Below are 15130 nucleotides of genomic sequence, written 5' to 3' on the forward strand. Positions count from 1 at the left end.
TTAAAGCAAAAGGCACATGAAAACTGGAGAACTTCTGAGATAATCAGAGCACCTTTCGTAATATGTACTTCATTACAGCACAAGTTTATGAAATTGTGGTTGTGTTGGGTCTTTTCCAGGGCAGTAGTTCATTTAAATTTCTGCATAGCTCTGAGCTTCAGAAAGGTTGGGTATACTTTTTTCAGTTGGTAATATTCTATATGCAATTGATAAAATGCAATCCCACCATAATATATTTTTGGAGCAAAAGTAAGCATCTACCAGATGAGTTTATTAGTATGAGAGGGAATGATGAACAAATATGCTAAACTCTATTACTCCTGGTATGTAGCTACATAAGTACTTCTAGCTTGAAGTACGCTGCTTCTTCTGCTATGTCACATCTTGGAAGAAGGGACAGGAAATAGTAGTAGTTAGTAAATGTTGAGAGTCCAGGCTGGATAAGTAGGTTAGCTTTGCGTTTAGGAAGGTGGGCCAATTAGAAGTCACTGCAGATGAGTTCCAACTGGTTCCACCTTGCAAAAACACTCTCTAATGTACTCTCATGCACACATACTCTCCTCTGTTAATTCCCTTCTCAAAATTCACTTCTTCTGGTTAGCTTTGCATCATTGACCTCCACTACTTTACGACTTTTTCCTGTCTTTGTGCTTAATTGTATTTTAGCAAATTGGAAAAAGATGAGTGAAAGCGGGGAATTAAATGCAGAATTCAAATATAAGCTGAATGAATAGGGTGAAACTCTTATCACGTTTATTACAACCCTATGGATCTATGCACATCCTTTTTGCGGGGTTATGGTGTTAAGGCAGGGATGGGCAAACATTTTGGCCAAGGGCCACATTGGGGTAGGGAAATTGCATGTAGGGCCATGAATGTAAGGCAGGGGCTTGGGGTGCGGGAGGGAGTATGGAGGATTGGAGGGGGTGCGGTGTACAGGAAGGGGCTCAGGGCAAGGGGTTGGGGTGCAGGAGGGAGTGCATAGTACGGTAGAGGCTCAGGGCAGGGGGTTGAGGTGCAGGAGGGACGTGGTAAGGGGCTTGGGGCAGGGAGGGGGCTCAGGACAGGGGGTTGGGGTTCAGGAGGAGTGTGGGGTGTGGCAGAGGGCTCGGGGTTGGGGTGCAGGCTCCAGTCTAGCGCCACTTACCTTGAAGCTCCCATTGGCCGTTTCCCCATTTTGAGCGAATGGGAGTTGCAGTGGGTGGTCCCTGCAGGCAAAGGCAATGTGTGGAGCTCTCTGCCTCCCCCCCACATCCCTAAGGGCCACAGGGACCTGGTGTCAGCCACTTCCAGAAGTGTGCGGGGCCTGTGGTGCCATGAGGATGGCAATCCCATGGGCTGGATTCAAAGCCCTGATGGCCTGAATCCAGCCTGCGGGCCATAGTTTGCCCACTCATGTGTTAGGGTCTTGTCTTTACTCCAAAGAAAAAAAGCGTTAACTCAAATTAACTAACTTGAGTTAGCTGAATCCAGGTAAAATCCTGGTGAAGATTAGGCAAATTGTAATTTTCACGTGAGTTTAGATAATCAAGGTAAAGACTAGATTCTCCCCCTTGGCTGCTACAACTACAACATGTGGCAGACCATGGCCAAATTCGAAGTCTCGCTGTCTGAAGAGACCAGGAAAGATTTCCAGGTGATCCTTGAAGATGGCACGGCAGTGGCCAGAGCTGCCCTCCAGGCTTGTATCATGGCCTCAGCCACTTCTAGGCAGAGGGCATCCTGGCTGCTCCTCATGGGTCCGGTGACTGAAGCCCAGCAGTCAATGCAGGACCTCCCCTTTGGCCAGGTGCTGTTCACAGAGCAGATGGACAGTAAACTGAATGGACTCAAAGACTTACCTGAGTGCCTATGTGGTGCTAAATAGGCTGGTTCGTGGCTGCACAGCTCACAGGGAACTTAGCTGAGCACTTGTTAAGAATTATTTCTCCTGGGTCATATGGCTTCCATTTGCCAGGCTTCACCTTCGTTGCCAGTAGGCATGACTTCATACAGTGTCCTCTCAAAACCAGCAGTCTATCATCATCAGAGTGACTATTCCCACCAAAGTAATACCACCTTGATGTGCATCCTGTATAGTGGAAGAACCCCCACCAGGTATGTTTGGGTGTTCCCTTCCTTGACTCTCCACCAGACAGAACTATCATTACGGATGCCTCCTTGTTGGGTTGAGGAGCTCACATCATCTGAACATCTCAAAAGTCCAAGATACACATCAATATTTTGGAACAGTGAGCAATTTGAAGGGCTTGCAAAGCCTTTCTCACGTTCATTGAAGGTCACCTACCCTCATGATGTCGGACAACATCATGACCATCTTTTACATCAACAAATCGGGAGGAGTGAGAGCTAGGCCCCTGTATGCAGAAGCAGTCAGTTTGTGGAACTGGTGCATTGACAATCGTATCACCTTATTGGCAGTCTACCTTCTGGAGACTGCGCTATTGGACTGTCTCAGAAGACATTTTGCCGTTGACCAGGAATGGGAGTTACACGACTCTGGTGAACAATATTTTTGCTCTGTGGAAGATCCCCACCAGGAACCTGTTCGCTTCCCAAACAAACAGGAAATGTGGCATTATACTGTATTTTGCTCTCTCAGCTCTTCCGTCCCCTCATCGGATAAGGGCTAATTCCACAAGAGCGCAAGCGATATCTATGGCATTGCTTCAAGAAGTGCTTGTACTTGCTATGAGCAGGTTTTAAAATTTTTGTCTTAAATGTTAGAAATATTTAAAAAAAAAAAAACAAAAAAAAACAGAATCCTCCTCCTCCCTCAAGGTGTTAAGAAATTCTCCGCTGAAGTCCTAATCAGATTTCAGGTGAAAAAAATTTGAAGAGTAATATACATTTAATGGTTTTGGAAAGAAAACGTATGGATTGGTTTTGCATGAAAATGTGAATTTTGTTTAACAATGATTGATTACTAGAAACTTCTGTTTATTTACAGAGAATACCTTGACTGAGGAGTTACATTACAGTTGCAGTGGAGCGTTGCTAATTTGAGTTTTGCTAAACTTCACCTTCTGTAATTCACTTTATACACACAATCTGGTGGTTCGTTCCTTCACTTATGGTCAGAGACCAAATAGAATTATACTGCAGTGTTTTATTGTTTTACTAAGATAGTTACCTTAGTTGTAGAAAATTATATCACATTTATTAGCATGCTACCAATTAAAAATGTATTTATCAGCTGAACAAAGTAAACTTAGAGATGCCTTATGCTTTTTTTTGTGTATTTGTGTCCTTGCTAATTCACAAAATTCAGAAATGTACAATGGGTCTTCCAGTCACTAATGAGAATGAGCAAGGTTCTGCTGTAACGTCTTTGTCTAAAAGCTTTGAATGAGTTTACTTCAGTTACAGAAATTTTGGTGCTTTCTGGAATTCTTATAAAAGCTTTGTTATAGAAGGAATGCTGGCTAAGGATTTTTTTTCTCATCAACCAGTAAGTGGCTGTTGCTTAATGAAGTCAGCTGCACAGAATTAAATAGAATTGTTTCATATGCCAACATTTTATTTGTAATCTGTAAAGTAGTTAAATTTAGATGGAACAAGGTTCTTTCTCCCTGCTCTAAAAGTCTTGTTGCAGTTTTTCCTCCTATGTCAGCATACTGTCAGGTCCAACTTCATGAAAAGAATCTGTGAAAAAAGCCCCTGTCTGGATAGTTGATCTCCATAGCACTGGAAGAGGATAGACCAAGCTCAAGGGTGTACCAGCTGTTGAAACAGTCCTATTTCTTTCTCCTCATTATAAGTAAACCCAAACTACCTTATTCTAGCTGCCAATTTTTCCTGCTTTCCTCTGTTACAGAAGCCTCAGTTTCTCTTTGTCCTCTCTCAACTGCAGTGTACTCCTTTGCTGAAGAGACCGGAACTGTCAGATGTTTCCAGAATACCTACCCCCACCCCCGGCTCTGATTAGGTTTCTGTTCCTTATATTTCTCATTAATCAGGGTCCACACAATCCTATTCCCAAATTCTTCTCCATAACTAAACTCTTCTCCATCACCAAATTCCAGCTCACTTCCCAAATGCCAAACGAAGTATTGCTCTCCTTTAGAGACAAGTGACTGCAGATCTTTAAGTTTCATACATTCAAAATTCTGCACTTGCAGTGTCTGGGCTGCTATCCCTCACTTCTTCAGCATGGGCAGGAGTGGAAAAACTGACTAAAGGGATGGATGAATGTGTATACCTACAGCTTGTGTATAATGTGATTGTGCAGTTGTGAAAATGGCTATATAATTTAGTGTTGCTAGTAGGCCACATAACTCTCTCTGCAGCATAGAAAAAACACATTTAGCTTCCATTTACCAATTTCTGAGCCTGTCCCCTTCTGTTTTAGGAATTCTTTAGGAGGAATGAGTGACCACTAGGAGAACTGCAGGAGTATGAGAATTTTAAGAAACTAAAACCATGTCTTGGTGGAAACTGGCAAAGGCTTTCATGAGGAGGTGGCTGGCATTTGGGACTTCTGAACTGCACAGGAGAAGTCCCACATGGCAAGTGCATTCCTCTGTTGCACAATTTATCTACATTTTGAGGTATTTGTCACTGATATTTAGGTCTTTCAATAGTAGAGCAGTAAACTCATGAGGCTTAGGAGCCCCAAATAGCAGCTGCTGCTTCCTGCAAGCCTTTTGCCCGCTACCCCCCACCCAGTGCTTCAGTTTTGTTTCTGCCTAATTCAGTTGGCTAACTGATAGCAATAACATTCCATTGAAATCCATGCTTTCGTCACTTCCTCACCCCGCCTCTCTCCTCATTTTTAACAATATAATAATGTACTTAAATACACTGCTACCTTGATATAACACCACCCAATACAACACGAATTTGGATATAACACGGTAAAGCAGTGCTCGGGGGGGGAGGGGGGGGGCTGCACCCTCCGGTGGATCAAAGCAAATTCAATGTAACACGGTTTCACTTATAAAGCGGTAAGATTTTTTGGCTCCCACGGACAGCGTTGTATTGGGGTAGAGGTGTACTGACTTTGCTGAGCACACAGATGCTCCATTTTTTTCTGAAAATCAGGTCACTTAGTCCTGTTTGTAGGAGGCTAACTGTAGGCACGCATTTGTGAAAATCTTGACTCTAGTCTCATTGTGAAAGTGCACAAATTGATCGGACAAATTCTGTAAGACAGATGTTCCAATTTCAATTCAGTGCATGTAGAAGCAAAATTTTCATGGATCAGGAATAATACTTGGAGTATTTATTCCTTGATTGACAGCCCTAGGGTCTGCTGAAAGGACAACAGTAGAGGAAAGAACATAGATACTTCAATGGTTGTCACTGTGTAAATACCTAAGATACTGTCTGAAAACAGGAAATAACTGCTTTATGTTACGTATTCATGGACAGCAATGCTTTTCAATCAGGATGATTATGACAGTCATGGAATACCCAAGGATGCTCAGTGAAGTTCTTAATGTCGGTAGTGGCTGCAAAGGCTAAATATACATTAGGGAGGTGAGTTCTTAGGCCTATCTGCACTTGGATATATTTTTGGCCAAACCATCACAATATTACAGCTATTTTCATCAGTTAAAGCGAACCCTGCAACAGTAGCTCAGTTTCTTCTAACAGTTTATATACTGGTTTTAGTGATGTAATCATCTTTTAAGCAAGATGAGCTAGAAGTGACAATAATGGAAAGCATGATCAGTGGGCATAACTGAAGTTTGGTGGGATGATTACAAGATCTTACATGTTTTACGAGATCTTACATGTTGACTATATAGGATTGGAAGGATTGAGGGCAAGAATTTACATCAAAAGTGATACAAAATTTGATAGTGTAGAAAAGCATAGAAATATATTGGGTCAGTGTAGAAGAAAAGCAAAGCAAGTGGGAACTGCAGTACATTTCCTTTGGCCTAGAATGAGATCAGGAACAAGAAATTTCTGGGTCTATTATAAATAAAAAAAAATGACAGAATATTTTAACATCCTGAATATTTCTGGGGGACAAACGCAACTAATCATGGATCATCTCAGATTCTTAAATTATGTACATTACTCCATGAACAAGAAAAGTAGAGGCCACCCAGGATCATGTATTTCCCAACAGGGAGAAAAATAGTCATCTAACCTTAAAGGCTTCAAACCTACCTATTAGAGGATAACATATTGAAGGCCAAATTTCAGAGGGTGTCTAGACATACGCTGTGTACTTCTGTAATATTACCTCTGCTTTTGATAGTCACAGTTGATAGCCAGCAAGACAGTTGAAAAATTGCTCTTGTTACTTGACTATTATGTAAAAACTGTATTGGCTAAACACCTTATTGTGTTATAGTAAAATGTTGTGTCCTTCACAATTCCATAATTTCATGTTCCTTTTTCATCAGCCCTCGTGTATCTCAGATGATCTTATTCAGCTAGCTAATATGAAACAGCTAGGTCAATAGATTATTTTTTGGCCTGCAAAGCTCTTGAGGATGCATGACATCAATAAACCTTAATCATATTAAACTGGATTTTGTTGCACAGAAACAGGCTTTGTCATTAAAATGAGTCAAGTGACATGTTACACTGCATGTGTTTAAAAGAGCTGTAGAACAAAAGATTTAAATATTATTTTGAAAAACTGTCCAAATCTTATAAACTTTTGTAAGTGGATTTGTATGAAAATCTGAATTTTTAATTGCAGGTAAATTAAGTAGTTTATTCAGACACAATCTTTGTTATAGTTCTTACTGCAATCATTAAGTACTATGTTAAACTCAAAGGTCATAATATTCAGTAAAATCTTCAGCATTAGCAGTGTGTGTGAAAATATACTACTTTAAATAATATTGCTCTCAAAAAAAACCCAGCCTATGTTAAAGAATATTATTATGCTTGCAAAATCAAGCATTCAAATATTTAATATTAAGTTGTATAGCCTCCTTGGACTGGAGCATGCTCCCTTCCTGTAAGGAGGTAGTGTTACCAGGTTTGCCCATTACTTTGGGGGAGGCTCATTTATTAGGGTTACTCTTCTGGGGCGGGAGGTTCTATAATTCTATCAATGTAATGCTTGTCACTTGTGTTTTCATATGGAGCTTTACTTCTCCCTTCTGTAAGTCCCCTAAGAGAAGACGAGAAGCGTTGCTGCAGAGTGAATGGGGAAGCTAAAAACACAACAGAGTAAAGTTCGGGACGGGGAGCAACCAGCTTACCATAAACGTTATTTATTAATAATAGTGATAACTACACGAGGAGAGCCAAAGCCAAGATAACAGTACACTATTAAAGGTTACAAAAATCATATATAGAAAAGTATACCTGATTAAACAAGTCAGGGTTAGAAAGTTATACCTTGAGGTAGAAAAGAAAACGGAGAGGGGGATCTCTCTACTTCCATGAAGCTTGAACTATTCAGGGTTCCCAGGTGATGGTGGTAGCTCAGGGTCCTGAGTGCTGGAGACAAGCAGAGCCCCCAGCATGATCAGCCAGGAGAAGATGAAATCCCGGTGAAAGGGATGCAGTGTTTGGATCCATGCATCAGAACAGTTATTGGAGTGTGAGTAGGGATTTTTGTATGGAAAATTCAGTGGTTCAAGGGAGAACACTAGATTGTTTATGGGTAAACGGATGACTCAAGGGTTTTCTTTAGGCTAGACAATAGGAGCTGATCACTCTTGGCTATGGTGATGTGGTTCTTCCAGAGAGCTCACAATGCAATTAGACTGCTTCAGTGTTTTGGATATCAATCAAGGATTTATTACTAGAATTGGTCGATAACTGCTGAGCTGGGTGTGTGCAGGCATAGGTTCATTACATCTGGAGCAGAGATCCCCCAGGCTGCAGTGCTTCCCTGCTTTTCTGGTCCCAGAGTTCAGTGCGGTTCTTGCCTTGGAATCTGTTCTCTATTCTATATGCTAATAGAGATGCCTCCCTGTCCCATCTTTGATGCATATGAGGCTAGGGGAGTTGCCTTAATCTTGTCACCCTTGTCAGGAGGGGTCTAGGTGTCTCCTCACGGCCCTTCACTGCTCTCTGCAAGTCTTTGCTCTGGTTGGTTTTGCTTTCAGCAGAGGTGGAGTGTGTGTGTGTGTGTGTGTGTGTGTCCTTTCATGAGTCAGACAGGCTGGATACTGTGCCCTGGTTCCCCAGGAACACAGAGCTGACTGGTATCAGTGATGCATGCACAATCCAGTCACAAATAGGAGCCATGATGATGGAATGGATCATGCTCAGTTTTGTCAGACACCACCGGTATGGTGCTCTGCTTTGTTCAATGTTGATATCAGTTGGCTGTGTGCATGTGTTCCCTCTGTGTTGCCCTGGCTCTGCAGATCGCTGGCACAGCAGACCACGAGAGAACCCCCAACGAAGGCATCCAGCCAGGTTTGTCAAATGAAACAGTCTCTAGCTCCCCGGATCAGATGTCTACATTTCTGCTAGTGCATATGTGCTCCCTGACAATGGACTGGCTCAGTCAGTGGCAGGATTCTGCACTGCCCTGTAGGCCAGACAAAGACACTGCCACAGCGATGAATTTTTATACACAGGTACAAACAAGTTATACAATACTCCTGATGTATTGAGTTGCAACCTCTACGTAGCAAGGTACAACCTCTCTACACAGTAAGGTTCGAATAAAACAACTCTATCCATTGTATTACACTTTTGACCCTGTCTTTAGGATGGGTCAGCCTGTTCCTTGTTATCTGTGTGAAATGTGCAAGTATGCAAATATTCTGATATCTAGTGTCCAGTACCTTTTAAGTATGTCTCTTTTGCAGCATCAGCCCTTTCCTTGCCAGCTTCTGTGACCAGGGCCTGCCCCTGGCTCAGAGCTTAACTTTTTGCTTTATGTTAGCAAAGCCTTGACCATTACTTTAGTTCAGGCCTTAGGCCTCATACCAGGCCTCCGATATAAGGGTTTTTGTTTTAGGGCCTCATCGTACTACAGTCAGTTGCTCTGGTGAGAGATGGTATGCACAGTCCGGTCACAAGTATGAGCTGGGCAACTTAAACGTGCTCAGTGAGGACAGATTTTTTGGAGATTTTAGTTGTTATATTCTAGCAAGTCTGTACTGAGCATGTGTGAACTGTGGTTTCTCAAAGCCTTATAACTGGACTTTCATGGGATGGTGAAAGACCAGCACCTGCCAATTTCACATTCCTGCTCCAAAGCATGAGGGCATTAATCTTTTTTTTTTTTTTAACCCACTTTCTTTTTTAACATGGGCAAAACAACCATTTCCCCTCTAGCCTTGTTCTCCGAAAAAGCTGAAACATTTGGGTGAAATCTTTAAAAAAAACTTTTAGCCTGAAGCAGACGCACAGCATGGAAAATTTCAGCACATGTGGTTAGTTTGGTAAAGTTATAAACAACTCTTTTGAGTTTCATAATGAGAAGAATCAGGCAACTCCTTAATAGGTGTTGCCATCAGTCCTGTCTATAATAAGGGCAGCATAGGGCATTATTATTTACATATATAGTATTGCTTCTTTGAGATGATCTACATCCCAAATTGTCAGTCTGAAAGCTGCTATTATGTGTCTGAGGCTCTAGGTCAGTGGTTCTCAAACTGTGGGGCACACCCCTAGAGGGTCATTGAGGATTGTCTGGGTGAGCCTGTGTCAAACCCATGAGGAGGTGGGGAGGGAGTGCCATCTCGCCACAGCTTGGGCCCCTGCTCCACTCCTGGTCCTTTATTATTTGATTATTGGCGAGAGGAGATGTGAGAGAAAAGTTTGGGCATCACTGTTCTAGGTGGTGTGAAAAGATAGAAATAATTGTTTCTTGTGAACTTTTAGGCATTTCGTGCTATGATTACTGTCTGGGAAGGATTAGATTTTTATTGGTTAAATGTCAGTAATGTTGATTTCACTGAACACGAATAAGCTAATGAAAAAAAATTTCCATCTATAATAATCAAAATATGTGGATAGATAAATTTAAAAAAAAATGCTGCTTGAGAACTTGAGTTTGATTAAGGATATTTACTTTATATATTATGACATGTGATGTTGACAATTTGTGTTTTTAATGGTTATAAAGCTACATACACATTTTTGAATCTCAACATCTGTCTTGAAATTTTCTGAGCCCCCCTCTTAATATCCCACAACTGTGGAAAATTTAAATTAATAAAAATATTCTTAAAACCCATACATTGTGCACTTGTGAACATTTTAAATAGAAATAGAGGAAATGCTTAAAAATAAATGTCAATATTATCCATCAAAATTATTAATCAAATTCTGCCAAGTCTACTCATATGTAACTGCAAAATGTATTCTGAGTGTTTATTGAATAAACTAACCAGAGTACTGAATCTCTATACATTATATGCCATATGTTGTCATATCCTCATGACTAACTTCTTCTTTCATATCTTCAGTCTCCTCTGTAAACCATGTGACCACCTACACCTGGAAAACACTCGCTGACCCCCTCTGAATAAAATCCAATCTCTTGTAAAGGTTTGGGGGCTAAGGAAGATTGGTGAGGGAAGTTGAAGATGATTTCATTAATGATCTGGATGATGGGATGGATTGCACCCTCAACAAGTTTGTGGATGACATTAAAATAGGGGGAGAGGTAGATACACTGGAGAGTAGGGATAGGGTACAGAGTGACCTAGATAAATTGGAGGATTGGGACAAAGAAATCTGAAGAGGTTTAACAAGGATGAGTGCAGAGTCCTGCACTCAGAATGGAAGAATCCCATGCACTGCTACAGGCTATTTGGCACAGGTGAGGCCAGATCTGGAGTATTGTCTCATTTTGGGTCCCGCCCTGCAGAAAGGATGTGGACAAATAGGAGAGAGTCCAGCGGAGGGCAGCAAAAAATCATTAGGGGGCTGGGGCACACGATTTATGAGGAGAGGCTGAGGGAACTGGGCTTGCTTAGTCTGCAGAAGAGAAGCGTGAAGGGGGATTTGATAGCAGCCTTCAACTACCTGAAAGGGGGTTCCAAAGAGGATGGAGCTCGGCTGTTCTCAGTGGTGGCAGATGACAGAACAATGAGCAATGATCTCAAGTTGCAGTGGGGGAGGTCTAGGTTGGATATTAGTGAAACACTATTTCACTAGGAGGGTGGTGAAGCACTGAAATGGGTTACGTAGGGAGGTGGTAGAATCTCCATCCTTAGAGGTTTTTAATGCTTGGCTTGACAAAGCCCTGGCTGGGATGATTTAGTTGGGATTGGTCCTGCTTTGAGCAGGGAGTTGAGCTAGACTTCCTGAGGTCTCATCCACCCTAATCTTTCTATGATTCTATGTGATCTAGCTTGCAGGTTTGAATGATCCCATTAGTTTTTCAGGGATGAAAGTTATAAGGCCATCTAGCAAGCTGATGGTCTCAGCCCAGTTACTAATAAAAGAATCTACATTACAAAACCATTATCTCTACTGGCACATTGTTTACAATCTTATTGGAGAAGCCAGGATTTGTATAAACAGAAACTACCTTTTTCTCCCTGAGGCAATACTACTTAGCTCAAGATTGGAAATGTTAGTAGGGGAGCTTGAAGTTTCTAACAAGCAGTGTTTGTTGGGGCTGTTCTGGTATATCTATACTGCAATTAAAAACCTGCAGCTGGCCTGTACCAGCTGATTTGGCTCGTTGGACTTGGGCTAAGGGGCTGTTTTAATTGTCAAAATAGGCGTTTTGGCTCCGGCTGCAGCCTAAGTTCTAGGACCTTGTGAGGTGGGGAGGGTCCCAGGGCCTGGGCTGCCACTTGAGCCCGAATGCCAAGACTGCATTTTAACAGCATCTTAGCCTGAGCCCCATGAGCTTAAATCAGATGCCATGGGCCAGCAGCGGGTGTCTAATCGGAATGTAGACATACCTTCTTTTTCTAACCACCTCCCTCACATTGGGATTGGAGATACAAAAGATGTGGTTCCAATAGCTCTTCAGTTTTTTCTAACTGCCTGAAGGAGCAGTGGGCACACTGTTTTATAACACTATCGTAGTCTGTTTTTATCTTCCTTCCCTGTTCCCATTCCTTTATAACAGTCATTACTACTAATAAGAAAAAAGTTTGGTTTGTGCATGGCTGCAGGCAGCATCTGTGACTCAGCCCTCATGGACTCCTTCCCCTTCTATTGTGTGTTGGTCCTTTCGAGAGTCTGTCTTTTATTTATTATCTATCTGTTTTGGGGCTGTTGGGACTGATATCAAGTTCTGTGGTTCTTGCAACTATCTGAGGTCTGCTACCGATGCCCTGATGGTAATGGAAGAACAGCATTTTTCAAACTCTTTTGAAGATGTGGCAACTCTCAGATCATTTTGCCACCAAGGAAAATGCTGGTTTCTTTTCCTCTGTCTTGAGGCAGGCAGGACCCAGTATATGACAGAGTCCTCTCATTTAGATTGGGATCAGAATTGGAAGGAATGTATAAGAGAAACTATTAAGTCACATATGATAGAGCCAAGATGTTCAGCCAGTCTAGGGTTACTAACCACAATTGTGGTTCTCCTTTCTGGAACTGATAACATAAATGCAAGTCCTTATTGCCAGTCTTGCAGGTTTCTTGTTTCAGGGTCAGATAAGAGTCTCTGTTCAGATCTGAAGTCTCACAAAGTAATAGCTTGAGTAACATGTTCTACTGAGGTCCAAAAAAATTCTGTTGTGAAACAGGAAGCCTTTACCAGAAAGTGTTCTAATGAAATGGGAAGGGATTGTCCTTTGGGCAGCTCAGAAAGGGTTAAACCCAAGTAGACAATCATCTTCTTTTCATTTGCATATATACTTGCAAGTAAAACAGTCATATAACTTTTTGAGCTCTGTCAGAGTTGATCTGGGTGTATTTCCAACTTTCCAGCTTCTAGTGCTTGGGTGATTGTTCTAGGTTTATCTTGTATTGACATTTCTTAAATATATGTTGGGTATTCCCTCTGGTGGATGACCATCTCTGTCATGGGATCTGAACCTCATGCTAATGCAGTTATGTACTATCTCTATGTAAAACAAGTGCTCTTCATAGATAAGTAGCCTGAACAATTCATGATATTCATGCCATTAGCTCTTCTTGTTTTTTCTCTAAGCCTCAGTGATATCCAGCAGACATAAGACTTCAAGTTTTATATATAAAAGAGACCCTTTGTTAACAAAACAAGGCCAGACCAAACCAGAGTCCGACAGACTTTTTGGCATATGCGACTAAAACCAGAGGTCTGTCCAATTAGATAATGATATGTATACTAAACTTCTGTGATCTGGCAGTTCTCCTTCTCTCTCCTCTGCCCCAAACTGTGGGGATTAGTGCACACTCATTTAAGTACTAGGCAGCCTCCAGGATATAATATTGCAGTGTATCTATAATGGAAATGTCTAGAGATGCTTGTTTGGAGTTCTGAATACACCTTCCACAGCTGCTCCCTCTGCAGTAACCCCTCCTCCCATTGCTGAGGCATGATGCAGGTAGGAAGTGGGGTGGGGGTATGGAGCTTCCTGCAGCTGGGGGAGGTTCTTGAAGGTGTGTCTGACCTGGCCCCGGGACTCGCCCGTGCAGGTGAAGAGGAAGTCCTGTTCCTCTGAGCACTTCCAGTACTAGTGGCTGGAGCCCGGTGTATGGTACGAGCCACCCCGCTTCCCTCCCCAACAGTAGATTTCACAGTGCAGACCAGATTTCATGGTCTGTGACACGTTTTTCATGGCCATGAATCTGGTAGAGCCCTATGTATGGTTCTTCAACTGTGGGACTTGTTCTTCCCATACCACTACTTAATAGGTAGAATTTTCAGTGTGCCTTACCTATTTTTGGCTTTTGAGGAAGTGGGAAACTTAAAACAAAGGTTACTAGTAGAAGGGAAAGCTTGTCTGATATCTATTTTGCCTGACTACTGCTGGATCTTTAGTAATTATAGGGTTGTGATCAGTCTATTTCTAAAATATGCTACAGGTGCCCAGAGTAATAAAATAAGTGTTCTCATTTCCTTTTTTCTTTTTTACATCAAAATAAATATAGTCACTAAAGAGTCATAGATTCAAAGGCCAGAAAGGACAATTGTGATCTAGTCTAACCACCTGTATAAGACCACAGAACTTCCCCAAAATAATTCCTAGAGCATGGAGGTGGGCAAACTTTTTGGCCCAAGGGCCACATCTGGGAATAGAAATTGTATGGCAGGCCATGAATGTCACAAAATTGGGGTTTTGTGTGGGAGGGGTGAGGACTCTGGTTGGGGTATGGCTTTGAGGTGGGGCCAGAAATGAGGAGTTCAGGGTGTGGGAGAGGGCTCTGGGATGGGCAGGGGAGTGGGGTGGGGGAGGTGAGCTCCAGCTGGGGGTGCGGGCTCTGGATGGGTCTGGGGATGAGTAGTTGGGGGTGTAGAGTGATTCTCTAGGCTAGGACCAAGGGGTTTGTGGAGCGGGAGGGGGGATGAGGGCTGGGGCAGGGAGTTGGGGTGCGGGAAGGGATGCAGGCTCCGGTTTGCGGTGCATGCTCTGGGGTGGGACTGGGGATGAGGAATTTGGGTGTGTAGGAGGGTGTTCTGGGCTGGTATCGAGGGGTTCAGAGGGCAGGCGGGGGATCAGAGCTGGAGTAGGGGATTGGGGCAGGGGGAGAGACTCGGGTGCATGCTCTGGGTGGCGCTTATCTCAAGCGGCTTCCAGAAGCAGCAGCATGACCCTTCTCTGCCTCCTACATGGAGGCACAGCCAATGGGAGCTGCAGGGGTGGCGCTTGGGGCAGGGGCAGTGTGCGGATCAGGAGGCCCCTAGCTGCTCCTACACATAGGAGCCGGAGTGGCGACATGCGGCTGCTTCTGGGAGCTGTGTGGAGTGGCCCCTGACCCTACCCCCTGGCTGGAGCACCGGAGCAGGGCAAACCCCAAACCCTGCTCCCCAGTGGGAGCTCGAGGGCTGGTTTAAAACAGCTTGTGGGCCGGATCCAGCCTGCAGGCTGTAGTTTGCCCCACCCCTATCCTAGAGCATATCTTTTAGGAAACATCCAACTCGATTTTAAAAATTGCCAGTGATAGAGAATCCATCACAACCCTTGATTAGTTGTTGCAATTGTTATTTACGCTCTCAGTTAAAAATTTAACCTGTATTTTTAATCTTAAATTGTTTAGCTTCAGCTTCCAGCCATTGGACCATGTTAAACTTTTTTCTGCTTGACTAAAGAGCCCATTATTATCTATTTGTTCCTCGTGTACATACTTATAA

At 42.8% G+C, this 15130-nt stretch overlaps 1 protein-coding gene across 1 annotated transcript in view; it reads left to right on the forward strand.

Annotated features, from left to right (window-relative positions):
* Nucleotides 1–15130, forward strand: part of NBEA (neurobeachin) — an 853790-nt gene that overhangs the window by 98697 nt on the left and 739963 nt on the right.

The sequence above is a fragment of the Gopherus evgoodei genome, chromosome 1 (assembly GCF_007399415.2).
Source record: "Gopherus evgoodei ecotype Sinaloan lineage chromosome 1, rGopEvg1_v1.p, whole genome shotgun sequence".
NCBI classification, from domain to species: domain Eukaryota; kingdom Metazoa; phylum Chordata; order Testudines; family Testudinidae; genus Gopherus; species Gopherus evgoodei.